General features: G+C 42.2%; 1 long non-coding RNA gene across 1 annotated transcript in view; it reads right to left on the bottom strand.

Moving 5' to 3' along the window:
- Window positions 1-445: 445 nt before the first annotated feature.
- The window catches only part of LOC125133770 (uncharacterized), a 39,691-nt gene continuing 24,340 nt past the window's right edge, over window positions 446-15,796 (bottom strand). The window contains exons 2-3 of the long non-coding RNA XR_007136504.1: window positions 1,472-1,524; window positions 446-527 (exon numbers count right to left, since the gene is read on the bottom strand). This is a non-coding gene — a long non-coding RNA (uncharacterized LOC125133770). The remainder of the gene's footprint in view (window positions 528-1,471; window positions 1,525-15,796) is intronic.

Raw genomic sequence — 15,796 nt, forward strand, 5'->3', positions numbered from 1 at the left:
CTGTAGATGAGATTACAAGGATCCACCATAGAGGAAGAGGGTTGTTGGAAGTGTGAGGAGAGAGATCAAGACATTCGGAAAGGATAAATAAATAAAACAAAACGGAAAATCCTTCCATGCTTTGTGGTCATCGTGGGCATGTGGTCATAATTTTTCCTTAGAAGTGGTATTTTGGGTTGGGTTAGAATTATTTCCTTCTAGTGATCTCGGTAAAGGGCAAAACAGCTGGATGATTGCCATCTCAACTTTTGAAGAACAATCAGTAGCATGGGCATTTCCCTTAGAATAGAAGACAGGTTTAGGGAGTTCCCATTATGGCTCAACAGAAACAAACCTAACTGGTATCCATGAGGATGTGGGTTCAATCCCTGGCCTCTCTCGGTGGGTAAGGATCCAGCATTGCCATGAGCTGTGGTGTAGGTTGAAGACACAGCTCAGATCCCGAGTTGCTATGGTTATGGTTTAGTCCAGCCGCTGCAGCTCCCATTGACCCCAGCTTGGAATTTCCCAGTGCTGTGGGTGTGGCCCTAAAGAGCAAACAAACAAACAAACAAACAAAAAAACAGCTTTAAGCCCAGGAAAACTTGCATGGATTTACCTTAATTCAAGTCATCCACTTGCAGTGGCTTCTCAGGTTTGCTCTCAGTTTGTTCACCATGTGTATTAGACCATCCACCTAACACGTGAACAAAAATGCATAATGCCAAATCTACATGTCTCTCCTAGAAAAAAAAAATGTGTGTTCCATAAAAAGTTGTTTTGGTAAAAAGCAAAAGCCTGAGTTGGTCCTTGACCAAAGCCTGAGTTGGTCCTTGACAATAATTCATCAATCATGGGTGCTGCAATATACAAACAAGACACAGGAAGATCCTGGGTGAAGGTAATATGTGAGCCCACACAGAGGAAAAGTGAATATACCGTATGGTTTAGCAGTTTGAAACTGCATTGCTGTCACGATTAGATTAGAGATATTCTTGTTCTGTGCAGTACCATTAGGTTTACTTTAGAAATTGCAATTAGCTTCAAAGTTGTGATTTCTAAAATGGCCTACTCGGCTTTCTTGTTTTACCGTTTGAGGTAGATGCTTGTATCCTAATCCTTCTGTAATTTTTAAATAGAACTTCCAACAAGAAGTGCTCCCTGAGAGATATAAACTTCAAAAAATAGAATGTGACTGTAGGCATTTATGCTAATACGTGCCTACATAATTTTTTTCTCATAGCAAATGTCTGATTTTGGCAAATCAGCTACTTCTTTCTTCCTTTCTTCCTTTTTCTCTCTCTCTCTTTCTTCCTTCCTCCCTCCCTTCTTCCCTCCCTCCCTGTTCATTTCTTCCTTCTTTCTTTCCTTCCTTCCTTCCTTCCTTCCTTCCTTCCTTCCTTCCTTCCTTCCTTCCTTCCTTCCTTCCTTTCTAATCTTGCCCAGTTGAACAGCATGGGAATTGCCAGAATAAACGCTCTTATCTACGTACAGTAATTAAGGAAATAGTCGTCATCCTTCTAATCCAGATCAGGCTCTTCCCGCCTGTAATAAAGTTAAATGGAAAAGAATTACTGGGAGTTCCCTTCGTGGCGCAGCAGAAATGAATCCGACTAGGAACCATGAGGTTGCAGGTTTGATCCCTGGCCTCAGTCAGTGGGTTACGGATCTGGTGTTGCCATGAGCTGTGGTGTAGGTTGCAGACCCAGCTCAGATCTGGTGTTGCTGTGAGCTGTGGTGTAGGCTGGTGGCTACCACTCCGATTGGACCCCTAGCCTGGGAACCTCCATATGCCGCAGGTGCGGCCCTAAAAATTGGAAGAAAAAAAAAAAAAGAATTGCTGGAGTATAGTGCAAAATAAAGGGAGGTCAGTGACTGGCATGTAGTTATTCTAGACGAAGAGCAGGTAAAACGGAGGGACACATTTTATAGAGTGGAAGAAGTTAAATAACAAAAATAGGTCCACTTTTCTAATTTAATGAAATCATTATGTCCAAAACAGAAATGCTTCAGTTTCTCTCTTTGGAGAGAGTTGATCTTTGCTTCATAAACTCCAGTGTCTTATTTTAAAACACAGCTTCACCAAATACAGGTCAAACTCTACCATAGTAAACATCGGTTCTAAGACAGCAATTCTGTCAGTAATCACAGTAAACAGTTTACTGCAATAAAAATAGAACCAAGCTTTGGAAAAGGCCACTTTACATGGTTCTGAAAGGATGCTGACAGGAGTAAAATTTCCCTTCTGGAGCCAGCGTGCCAAAGTGTGGAGCCTTATTTCGTCCCCCGAGGTCCTCTATCGTCCTCTTCTGTCTCTGTGTGGGTGTATTTATCTATCCTGACTACTATATATCTTGTGCTTCAAATACGGCCAAGCGGAGCCTAAGGGCCCCGGCAAGGCTTAGAACAAGGCTCACCCTGAAGCCACGAAATGGAAGAAACAAGTTAATTTTCTTTAGAAGAAATTGTAGCAAAGGCGTGGTTCTGGGCCAGGGAAGGAGGTAACACCGTATCAACCAGCATCTTAAAAACTGCTGTGCTCTGTGCGTTGGAAATTCTGGTGCAGGGGTCGGCAAACTTTTCTCAGAGTGGGCCAGAGAGAAATATTCTCAGCTTTGCAGGACATACGTTCTCTGTCACAACTACTCAACTCTGCTGTTGTAGCACGAAAGCACCACAGACAACATGTGAAAAAATGAGCATGGCCGTGTTCCAATAAAACTTTATTTATGGACACTGAAATTTGAATTGCACATACTTTTCATGTGTCATGAAATATTATTCTTCTTTTCATTTTTTCCAACCCTCGAAAAATGTAAAAATCATTCTTAGTTCATGGGCCGTACAAAACCAGGTGGCAGGCGGGATCTGGCCAGCAGGCTGGAGTTTGTTGGCCTCTGATCAAGTTGAGCTTTTTTTTTTTTTTTCCACTTAACAAATGTCTGTTAAGCACCTATTTGGACCCACATACTTTTAAAGCATTTTGATGAGTATTAAAATGTAGACGACACTGAACATATATGGGTTGAGCTCTGCTGTCCCAAGCATGGTGCTCGGTGCTGGAGATGCGGCGGAGAGTGACACAGCCATCACCCAGCTCTCCTGAGGTTTTGCTGTAATGAAGCATGAAAAGTGCTACAGCAGGGAAATTACAGGGATTGTGGTAGCACAGGGTAAATATAACCTGACTTTGAGTAGTTTTCATCTTTTTTGTTTGTTTGTTTTTTGGCCACGGTGTGCAGCACTTTGATGTGGAATCTCAGTTCCCAGACCAGGGGCTGAACTCCAGCCTCAACTGTGAAAGCGCTAAAACCTAACCACTAGACCACAAAGGAACGCACAGCTTTTTTTTTTTTTTTTTTTTTTTTAATGGCATTTTGTCCTTGCTCTTCCCCTCTCTAATTCCTCCCCTCTACGTCACTATCTAATTCTTCTTCTTCCCCCCCTTTTTTTTGTTTTGTCTTTTCCGTGCTGTACCCTCGGCATATGGAAGTTCACAGGCTAGGGGTAGAATCAGAGCTGTAGCTGCCAGCTTATGCCACGGCCACAGCAACGCAGAATCCGAGGTGAGTCTTTGACCTACACCACAGCTCACAGCAACACTGGATCCTTAACCGGCTGAGCAAGGCCAGGGATCGAACCCACAACCTCATGGTTACTAGTCAGGTTCCTTAAACACTGAGCCAAGACGGGAACTCCACTTCTTCCCCTTTTTTAAGGCCATACCTGCAACGTGTGGAAGTTCCCAGGCAAGGGGTTGAATCAGAGCTGCAGCTGCCCGCCTACACCACAACCACAGCAGTGACAGATCCAAGCCACACCTGCAACCTACACCACAGCTTGCAGCAACACAGGCTCCTTAACATAGTGAGCGAGGCCAGGGATCAAAGCCAAATCCTCATAGACATTATGTTGGGTTCTTTACCCTCCGAGCCATAATGAGGACTCCTAATTATTCTTCTAAAGGTAGAGTGTGATGATGATACTTCCCTGCAGGCGGGAAAAGTAAGATCATACCTAGAACAAATTTCTCTTTCCGTGAGGACAAATTGTCGCCCACTCCATTAGGGAGTGGTCCAATTTATCTGCCGCCACGTGATTATCTGATCTTTGCAGAGGATGGTATCAGATGGGGGGCTAAGCTTGGGTCTCTGCTGTTGGAAGAGTGAGGGCTTATCAGCAGTGCCACGCAGATCCAACAAGATGACAAGTCATTCTGTTACCATTTCTCTTACTAGGGCCACTTACTGTATTCATGAACACATTGAGCAAGCTCTGGCATTACTCGGAAGGATGCTGGCAGATATTCACAGATCGGATCATCTTTTCCTACTATTATTTTGAGAGCCTCCTCTGCAGGGGGTGCCCTGGGACAAGCATCCCCATGGACCACAAACATTCTCACACTTGGGCCATTCGTCCCTGTTACTAACCGTCCAATCTCGTTCCTCCCAAATCTATGGTCATTTAGCTAAACAATTTAGCACTACATATTTCTTTCTTTCTTTTTCTTTTTTCTTTTTTCTTTTTTTTTTGTCTTTTTGCCTTTTCTGGGGCCGCTCCCGCGGCATATGGAGGTTCCCAGGCTAGGGGTCCAATCGGAGCTGTAGCTGCCGGCCTACGCCAGAGCCACAGCAACTCGGGATCCAAATGACTAAACTTAAGAGAATCCTTTGACATTTTCCAAAACCCATACATTTTCTGCCATGGCCATAGTGGTGAATTAAATGGAGCTGTGTTTAAAATCACCACCCAGCATATTTCAAATCTTATTTTTTAAATAGCTTATTATTGTAACCAACACACGACTCAAGGTAGAACTTGGCCAGTCACCCCAGAAGCCTCTATTATTCCAATCATAGCCCTCTTCCTCCCTTCAGAAATATCTATCCTGACTTCTATGTAGTGATCACTTCCTTGCATCTTTATGCTCTTATCACCTAAGTGTGCATTCTTAAATATTATAGTTTTATCATGCCCATTTGAAATTTTAGACATTTATCCCAGCCCTTTGGAACTGTAGAGTTTCCTCATATCTGGGGTTTTTTTAAAATTGCATATTCATGGAGCAATTCAACTTGCCTCTTCCCCCTTTGTATTTCCTATAGCTCCCTTCTGACCCCATCCCTGCAGGGCAGGGGGATGCGACGGCAGCATGTGGAAGTTCCCAGTCCAGGGATCAAACCTGTGCCACAACAGTGACAACACCAGGTCCTTAACTTGTTGAGCCACCAGGGAACTCCTACAGGATTTTTTTCTTTCCTTTTCTTCCTTCCTTCCTCTCTCACTTTCTTTCTCCCTTTCTTCTGCTCTCCCTTTCTTTCTTTCATTTTTCTTTCTCTCTTTTATTTTTCTTTCTCTCTCTCTTTCTTTCTTTCTTTTTGGCTATATTTCATACAGGTGGGCAGCTGGCTCCAGAGGACTGATTGGACTCAGATTCAATCTCTTTGACAATGTTATAGGTGATGTTTTGTTCTTTCATTAGAGGACACATAATATCTGTCTGATTTTCACTTTTTTATGATTTCAGTAGCTGACGAGGCTCAAGGCCTAGACCCACTTACTTATTGGAGGTTTCAAAATTGTGATATTTTATCTGTTTGTTTTCATATTAGCTGGAATAATTTTATAAAGGGACATTTGCTCATACCTATTAACTGGTTAGGCTGTTTTTGTAGAATAGGCCAGATAAATGCTTGATTCTTTCCTTTCATCAGTCCAGTTCTCAGGGAAGTATATTGAGTTCTTTTCCATCCTCCGAATGTGACTAATGAGTTGATTTTTCATTTACTATTATTATAAATAACTCATGGATTTAAACATATTTTAGGAATTTTGATCTATCGCCGTTTTTATTGAAGCTGAAATTTCCCCATCTTTGGCCAGAAGCAGCCTCTTCGAGCTGGCCGTTGAGTCTTTTTGACATGACCCCATGGTCTTTGAGAGTTTCCTTACTATCTGGCATATCAGGATGTTTCAGGAATGGCTTGTATATATCCTGGAATCTGGAATAATTTCTCCCTCAACCCCCAGTTTCTTTTAATGAGAAATGGTATTTCAAACCACAGTCAGGGCTCTAGAGATGCCCAGGATGACTGGGTCAATCATGGGTTCTACTTCATACTAAATTTTCCAATTTACATTCAGGCTCAGGATCTTTTATTTAATCTTTTTGGTATGACATCCATTATCTTCCTTTCTTTCTGAGAATCCTGGTTTTCAAGGACATGATACAATCAGAATATCCCTAAATTATTTGTCTGTTTTACCCCATACCGCATATATAATAGTTGCAGAATAGCAATATTAATACTGTCATCAAAAAATATGAGGAGTTCCTGCTATGGCACAGTGGTTTGATCCCCAGCCCAGTACAGTGAATTAAAGGATCTGGTGTTTCTGCAGCTGTGGCATAGGTCACAGCAGAGGTTCAGGTTCAGTCCCTGGCCTGGGAACTTCCATATGCCCTGCATGTGGCCATAAAAAGAAAAGAAAACAAAACAGAACAAAAAACAGTTATGAGTACTGAAAATATAACTTAAAATGGGTTTTTTTTTTTTTGCATACACTATTTCCATCTCAGCCATTTTTACTCTATGTAGATTGTCAAATTATATATCTTTCCCTTTTAGTCCTCATTTAGTCTGTTATTCAAGTAATATATATATATATATATATTTGTGGGGGTTTTTGCTCTTATTTTTTATAACTTTATAAATGGCATGACTGTTTTAGATATCTTCTCTCAGGCACACAGTGTACTCTTTCAATGTGTAATTTCAAATACTTTTATTTTTTATTTTAGGAAAGATTTTAGTATTTGGTCTATTCTCCTGATTTGGGTTTCTTCAGAAACTCTTATTATCCATGTGCTGGATTTTCTTTGCCTATCTTCAGTCTTTATCATGTTTCAATAAATTTTTCTTATTTCTTTTCAGATTTAAAATTTTTCTGGAGTTCCCTTGTGCTGCATTGGGTTGAGGATCCAGCATTGTCACTGCAGCGGCTCGGGTCACTACTGCAGCACAGGTTCTGACCCAGGAATTTCCATATGCCATAGGCATGATAAAAAAAAACCATTTTTTCCCCTTCTTTTCACCCTCCATTTTTAAGACATTACTTGTATTTATTTGCTCCTACCTTTTTCCTGCAGTAATCCTCATTAAAATTCTTTTCCTTTTATTAGTAGTTCTTCCTTGAGTTTTGTCACATCATTTCTGAGTTTACCTAAATCTGATCTGTTATTTTTTATCCTGTATTATTATTATTTCATTAATTAATTAATTAATTAATTTGGCTTTTAGGGCTGCACCCAAGGCATATGGAGGTTCCCAGGGTAGGGGTCCAATTGGAGCTGTAGCAGCCAGCCTACACCACAGCCAAAACAACACAGGATCTGAGCCGTGTCTATGACCTACACCACAGCTCATGGCAATGCCAGATCCTTAACCCACTGAACAAGGCCTGGGATCGAACCCACAACCTCATGGTTACTAGTCAGATTCGTTTCTGCTGCCCCACAAGGGGAACTCCTATGTTGTATTATTTTCTTAATCTCTTTAGCTTTTTGAGAGTACGTTGGACTTGGAGCACAAAAAAGCCTTTCAGGTGTGCTTTCATTGTCTGTAGGGATATTATTCTGCTTCTTTTCTTTTTTTCAAATAGTAACATTTTATGAGATTTCATCTTGGTGTTTTTGGGTTTGTTACTCATTGTCATGTACATTTGGTTTTTTACCGAACATTTATTTATTTATTTATTTATCTTTTTGCCATTTCTTGGGCCACTCCCGAGGCATATGGAGGTTCCCAGGCTAGGGGTTGAATCGGAGCTGTAGCCACCGGCCTACGCCAGAGCCACAGCAACGCGGGATCCGAGCCGCGTCTGCAACCTACACCACAGCTCACGGCAACGCCGGATCCTTAACCCACTGAGCAAGGCCAGGGACCGAACCCGAAACCTCCTGGCTTCTAGTCGGATTTGTTAACCACTGTGCCACGACAGGAACTCCTTTACCAAACTTTTAAAAGGAGACTTGTTTCAGATAGACTTTCTAACTTTACAGAGCTCCCTCTTCAATTGTTCTCATGTAATGTTAAAAAATATGGTGGCTTATTTTCTGAGACTTTCTGGCTCTATTCTCCTTCCCCACTTTGATCTAGATCTCTTCTTGTTTTTTTTCTTTCAAATTTTAAGGGCCACAACTTCAGCGTATGGGAATTCCCAGGCTAGGGGTGGAATCAGAGCTTACAGCTGCCAGCCTACACCATAGCCCACAGCTCGGGGTAATGCCAGGTCCTTAACCCACTGAGTGAGGCCAAGGATCAAACCTGAGTCCTCATGGATACTAGTCAGGTTTTTTTTTTTGTTTTGTTTTTAACCACTGAGCCATAGCAGGAACTCCTAGATCTCTTTTTCTGCTGCTCCTGTCCTACTCAAATTCAGTTCTACTTACAGGAGTTCTTTCTGTGGGATTCTGTTTGGAGAGGGAGCCCTGTCAGATGTGCTTTAAGAGTTCAGAGGATTAGACTGTCCTGGCCCCTTTTGGGCCCTGCTCCTGACTACTGGACTTTCTGCAGCTATTCTCGAATTGGCCTGCTGCACTTTTTGTTGGTATCTGTTGCCTTTTATAGTGGTTTCAGTCCATCAGTTTCACTGTGGCTTTCCTCTGATCTCCTCAACACAGACACCAATAACATACAGATATTGTTACTGTTGGTATTTGTACCGATTTGTATTTTGGGGTTCATCATCTGCTTTTGTTGTAAATAAAGATTATTTCAATAGCAGCATCTCCCACAGAGGGCAGTCCCTATAATACTTTGATGGTTATTGGTGCTTCAACCAGATGTTCTTTTCTGTATCTTAGCTAAGGGAGCATCCTTTGGACTTTCGTGGCAAATAAAGTTGGATGGTAAAAGAGCAAGTCATAAATAATTGTTCTATTTCAACATTATTATCTCCTTAAGTCTTTGTCCCCCCCACCCACACACATTGTATCAAGAAATTCTCACATTTTAGTCTCACTTGGGGTAGGACTCTGTGGAAACCAGATTTCAGCAATGAATTAGACCATTGAATTAAATATCTCTAGTAAATGCATCCATGTTGACAATTACTTTTTATGGATCTATTCCTTCCCTTATCTGAAGCCATCATCACACGTATTTCCCAGGTTTCTACAGATTTAAAAAAATAGGATAGTGTAACTATCTAAATAGGTAAACTCTTTTTTTGTCTCCCTGAGGCATAATGATATTTGACTTAAAAAAAATAGGTCAAGAGATGATGGAAGTTGTTACAATGGAACATGAGGTTGAGAGGCATCCTCCTAAAGCTAGGTGCTCAGAGAGATCAGTGCAGGGTCTCCACACAGGGCAGAGCCAACTTCTTCAAATGGGGAGAAAGGACTATTTCTTCTGGCAAGTGGGTATTGGGGGGCTCCAGGGATGAATATTCATCTGAATTTAATCAAATGTTCTCATCTCAGTTTCCAGGGTTTCACTCTTCCTTTTTTCTTTTTAGGAGGCTTTTTTTTTTTTTTTTGTCTCTCTCTGTCTTTTTTTTTTTAAGGGCTGCACCTGTGGCATATGAAGGTTCCCAGGCTAGAGGCCCAATCGGAGCTACAGCTGCTGACATACACCACAGCCACAGCAACCCCAGACCCGAGCCACATCTGCAGACTACACCACACCTCTCAGCAACAATGGATCCTTAACCCACTGAGCGAGGTCAGGGATTAAACCTGCGTCCTCAAGATATGAGTCAGATTTGTTTCTGCTGAGCCACAATGGAAACTCTGATTTCATTCTTTCTTAACCAAAGTCTATCTTGACCACAAAAGATTTGGTGAGGCTATTAATTCAATTTCATTCCAAAACTCATATGCTCAAGCCTTGGCATCTTATTTGGACAGGTCAGTCCACTGGCTTTAAGAGATTAGATACTGTTTCATGGTAGTTGTAGTCAATATCTAGTCTTCTAATTTTGCCTAGATGGTAGAATTCAAAGACATGTAAGGCCTGAGCACATAGTACCTTTCATTAAACTCTCTAGGGCCTCAGAAGTGTCCAGCTTGACCCATCGTCCTTGTCTGCCCCATTTCTACCACTGGAAGTCTTGCCTTCAATAAATCCAAAAATGTGATAATTTAAGTAACCCTTTTTTGCAACTCTCATGGACTTCCAGTTCCCTTTTCTCAGGGAACTGAATCATCTCTACCTTCAGATCCAACCAAATCAAATAACCACTCCCAAATGCCTGCTGTTGAGAACCTGTTGTCCATAACCACTTAGAGTTTCACAAACTACATTAGGGCTCACAATTTAGGAGATAGGAAATTGGAGTTTCCATCATGGCTAAGTGGTTAATGAACCCGACTAGTATCCACAGGAAATGGGTTCGATCCCTGACCTCGCTCAGTGGGTTAAGGATCTGGCGTTGCCATCAGCTGTGGTGTAGGTCACAGACACGGCTCAGATCTGATGTTGCTGTAGCTGTGGTGTAGGTCAGCAGCTACAGCTCCAATTTGACCCCTAGCCTGGGAACTTCCATATGCCAAGGGTGCAGCCCTAAAAAGACAAAAAAAAAAAGAAAAAAAAGAAAAAGAAAAGAAAAGAAAAAAGAAAATATCCTAGGTATTTTTTTTATATAGGAAATTGGATGTTTTTTAAATGATCAGAGATGCTAGAGTAGCATGAATCAGGAGACCCCCACTGGAACAATAAAGTTCAGTGCTGCTCATCATAGAGGATGTTCAGAGATCAGGTATTTGGCATTAGGAAGCCAATTTCTCTGTCACTGTTGAAACTTTCTTGACACCCATAAAGGTGGTAAGCAGACACTGAGTCTGGTCATCATTGCCTCTCACCTGCTTTTTGACACTCAAGTTTTCGTTTCATGAGCTTGCTTGTTAGCAGAAAAAACAACAGGAAGATTGCCTTTGATCCATATTTGTCTTTCAAAACTTTTGGGACTGTGTTACCCGTGGCAGAACCTAATTTGCATACAGAACCTAGCTGCAAGAGAGTCTGGGAGATGTAGGTTTTAACTTTCTAGTTTCTGAGAAGGTGAGAATGGATACTATTCAGTATTTTGAACAACCAATTTTGGGTGGCCTATGTCAGTTTCTGTTGCTTTGTGCAAAACTGTAGTGAGGTGAAGAGTTAATGGAAAGGAGCAAAAATAGTATACTCTTTTAAAGAATTTGCATATGAAGAGGTGAGAGATGAAATGGCAATTAGTGGGGGAATTCAGAGTTTCTATTTAGAAGTAAGAGATTTAAGCATTGTAAGAGGGAGGAAAGAGTAGAGAAGAGATTGGCTAAGGATTTAGAATAGGACTCTAGGGCCAATTGACTAAATAAGGTCTGGGGGAGGTGGGGAGGAACCAGGGTTACAGGCATTAGGGTCGGCCCCATCACAGAGAAGTAGTCTTGCTCTACAGTTTCCTGCCAGGCCCTTGAACCCACAAAGATCAAACACACGCATGGACCCTCCAGATGTGAGAGATCAGAGAGTTTGATCACAGGCTAACACATGCCTACTTCAGTCACATAAGTATTTTGTGTAAAATAGATGAGATGTGAGTGTAGTGTGTTTTTTTTTTGTTTTGTTTTTTTTTGTCTTTTTCCAGGGCTGCACCCACAGCATATGGAGGTTCTCAGGCTAGGGGTTGAATCAGAGCTGTAGCCGCCGGCCTACACCAGAGCCACGTCAGTGTCAGATCTGAGCCGCATCTGCGACCTACACCACAGCTCATGGCAACGCCAGATCCTTAACCCACTGAGCAAGGCCAGGGATCGAACCCGCCACCTCATGGTTCCTAGTCAAATTGGTTAACTGCTGAGCCACGATGGGAACTCCTGTGTATAGTTTTTTTGTTTTGTTTTTGTTTCTTAGTTTTGGCCCACTCATGGTCTATGGAAGTTCCTGGGCCAGGGATTGAATCCGAGCCTCATCTGTGACCTATAGCAATGCTGGATCCTTAACCCACTGTGTTGGGCTGAGGATTGAACCCATGCCTCCGCAACAGGAGAATTCTTAATCTACTACACCAGAGCAGGAACTCCTCACTCAATCTTTGTCCTTTTCTACCACTATTTAACATGCCTTGAGTATGTGCTGGCTTCTCACCTTTTGAATATGTTTAACTGCTTGTTCTCAAGATATTTGCTCAGGACAGATCAAATCTGACCTATCGAAAACAACATATTGTGTAAAATATGACACTGTTTCCCTACTCTTTTTTTGGGGGGGGGGTGTTAAGGAGGAAAAAGGTAGCTTTATTGCTTTGCCAGAAAAGTGGGCCACAGCAGACTAACGCCTTAAGACTGTGCCCCCTCCCACTCTTTTTCCACTCTTGCAAATGTGTGTAGCTGCCTGACACTGGATCCATGGATGGGTCAGAACTCAGCACTGCTCTGCTCAAGCCTGGCTCTTACGGACCTCCTTTCTGCCCACCACTGGCTCTCCGTCACCTCGCTTTAGCCATGGTGGGTGTGGCCCCGTGTAAACCCCTGAAAAGTGAGCTGATTTTGGTCAGGGAGAATAATAAAACAATGAGGTTAATCACTCCAAGCCTGTCTACTCTTGGGAGAAACTATGATAAGAAGAGACATTTTTAACTAGGGTATTCACCAAGCCCAGAGGTAGGAAAGTAGGTGATGAGGGCAGCGTGCAGCCTGAATTCACATTTGCATTTTGCTAGGGATGCTGGTCTAAAACCCCTGGACGGAGGGCTCTTATATGTAAGGAAACCGGAGAAGTCAGTTCTCTCCAGCTGGCAGGATCTTGTCTTCCCAGGTAGAGCAGAGACATGAAGGGACCATTTAAGGGGAGTGGTGGTGTGGAGGGAGCTTTCCAAGGGAAAGTAAGAGGATTTCCAGTTTCCTTCTTCCTCTTCTTTGGTCAATCTTAGGGTTAAGAGGTCACTTGGTTAGGTCCTAAAGTCTCCCTTATAATCTAACGCTCATTCCTCCAGCACGTCTCTTATCCTTAATAAACCCACAGCCCAGTTCAGAGTGGTTGTGCAAATGTAGCGCCACTGTGCCCTGAAGACGGGTCCCCGAGCAACCTTCTTCAGCCAGCAGGTGCCCCAAGCCCTTCCCACATAGTCTGGAGCTACTATGGCCTGGTCACATATGCATGTCCTAAGCTTTATTCTGAAAACAAAGTTGAAAACCACTTTCCTGTAACATGTTAAAAACGTCTGTGATTCTCCTTTCTCGCCCGTACATCCTCCTCAGCCTGCCTGCCTTTCGCTGCCTCTATTTGCCCAGCTCTCCTCTTCTCTTACCCACCCAAATCTAGGGCCCTTGCTCCCTTTTTTGAGATGAACCCTACCTGCGTCCCTTTCTCTCAGGGCTCTGCAAGGTGACTGGCTAGCAAATTTAATTAACTAATGCACAATGAAGTCCCAACTGGCTTCATGCATCACTCTTTGAGGATAACATTTGCATTTTAAATGAAACTTCTTAGGTGTCAAGCTCCTTCAGTAGCTTATAGATCATCAGGACAAATGCCCTGACTTTTCAAAGGAGGCCACCGAGGCTCCGAGTCCTCACAGGACTTGCCAGAGGTCTCTGGGGCAGGGGTGGGCGGGGTGGGGGGAGTACTAAGGGGCCGAGCCAGAACTGGAACCGATTTGGGGTCTAGCGCACACACGCTCTCACCACATGATCAATCATAGAGTGTTCAGATATGAAGGGAAAAAATATTTTGAAATGGGTATTTATTTAATATTCAACTTACATTTATCCACAAAGTTATCACTTCTTACCTAGAATTCCTATTCTCCCAGTATTTCTCTCTATGGTGCACTTGGCACAGAAAACTGTAATTGTTTCTTACTTGCATGTCTCCCCAGCTGGATTCTGAACTCTTAGGATGGGGTCTGGGCTTTATTTATCATTTATCCCAGCACCTAGGCCAAGGTAGGGTGAGTGGGGATTTGATATATACTATTGAAATAATGAGAGAACAATCGAATGCTTGCCAAGCACAGGAGAGAGAGAGTCTTAAGCCGCACACTCTGGTGGTCCTGACACAGTTATCCTATCAGTAAGGCATCTTTTCTAAAATTTCCCCAGTCACATCAGACACTTGCCTTCCTCCTCCATTTCTTCTTAAGGCTGGTTGCTGCCTTTAAATAATTTGTACTTTTGTGTCGTTTGACTGTCATACACTAACGTTGTCCCCTCTCGAGTTTCCTCTACCCCACGAAATTTCCTTTCCTCAATCATTTTCTTTGTGTGAGATTAAGAAATGACATACTTAGAGAATACCAGATGAATCTGTTCTGATTTTTTTTTTTCTCAGCTAGGGATAAAAAAAGAGCCTTTTGAACAACCTTCACATCAACAGTAATTTCAAATTTTCACAACATAAAGAGGCAGAGCGCAAAGTGAATTTGACACGTTGAAATATGCTGCAAGCCTCCCAGTAGACGGATGAACATGCTTCCACTTCATGAATGCTTGTTTCTTAAGTATTCCATAAATATCGATGTCAGGGTTGTTAAGTAATTAATATTAACCTATTGAGAAAGCGTTTCTTTTCTACGTGGTTGATTTCCAGTGGGGAGACTAATTAAATATTAAAGAGCATGTGAAACGCTCTCTATAATTACAGTTTCGAACTCTATTTACAAATGATGTGTCTACGTGCAGAGTGAAATAATATATGATATTAATCCATTTTTATTCCTGCAAAGAATATATAGTTTTTTTTCAGTCTCTGCCTAAGACTGTCCATAGCTATGTATTACCCCTCAAGTTTGTCCTCATGAACTCTTTCCATCCTATTTCTACCACGATTTGAAAAGCTACCATGCCACTTTTTTTCTTTTTTCTTTCTTCTTTTTTTTTTTTTTTTTTTGCTTTTGAAGGCCACACCTGTGGCATATAGAGGTTCCCAGGCTAGGGGTCGAATCGGAGCTGTAGCTGCCGGCCTACACCACAGCTCATGGCAATGCCAGATGCTTTACCCACTGTGCGAGGTCACGGTTCAAACCTATGTCCTCACGGTTACTAGTTGGATTCTCTTCCCCTGCGCCACAATGGGAACTCCTATTCCACATTTTTTAATGCCTCACTGCTTTCTGGCCTTATCTTCAGTCATCATGAGTTATTTCTGTCAGTCCCTCTTACTTGTGTTATTTATAGACCAATAACAAAGACTCTCCTGTCATCAATATGACCCACTGCAAGTTAGTTGAGTGCTTAGATCTTGGGGTTTGGGGGCAATCATCATACCAACGCTTACAGCATCTGCGGCGTCCTTACCTCTTAACCTCTTCCTGAGATTAAACTGAACCGAAGTTCACACTTCGTAGGAAAGTCTAATGACTTCCCCAGCACTTGCACAAATTCTCAGGGACCTTAATTTCTTATAGTCATCTTTGAATACAGTCTCATATTTCTACTCAGCTCTTATTTTCCTTTCTGCCTTTTTGGGGATGGTCATTTACCTTCTTCACTTTAGCACTGATCCCCAAAGAATTCAAACATATTTTCTTTTCCATATACATGCATATATATACATGTGTATACATAATACATATACATATGTGTATATATAATACATATACATATGTGTATGTATAATAAAAAACACAAATGTATTTTTGTTTGTTTTTTGTCTTTTTAGGGCTGCACCCGCAGCATATGGAAGTTCCCAGGCTAGGGGTCCAATCACAGCTGTTGCTGTCAGCCTATGCCACAGACACAGCAATGCTAGATCCGAGCTGCATCTGCGACCTCCACCACAGCTCACGGCAATGCCGGATCCTTAATCCATTGAGGGAGGCCAGGGATTGA

Source organism: Phacochoerus africanus, chromosome 8, assembly GCF_016906955.1.
Source record: "Phacochoerus africanus isolate WHEZ1 chromosome 8, ROS_Pafr_v1, whole genome shotgun sequence".
Classification (NCBI taxonomy): domain Eukaryota; kingdom Metazoa; phylum Chordata; class Mammalia; order Artiodactyla; family Suidae; genus Phacochoerus; species Phacochoerus africanus.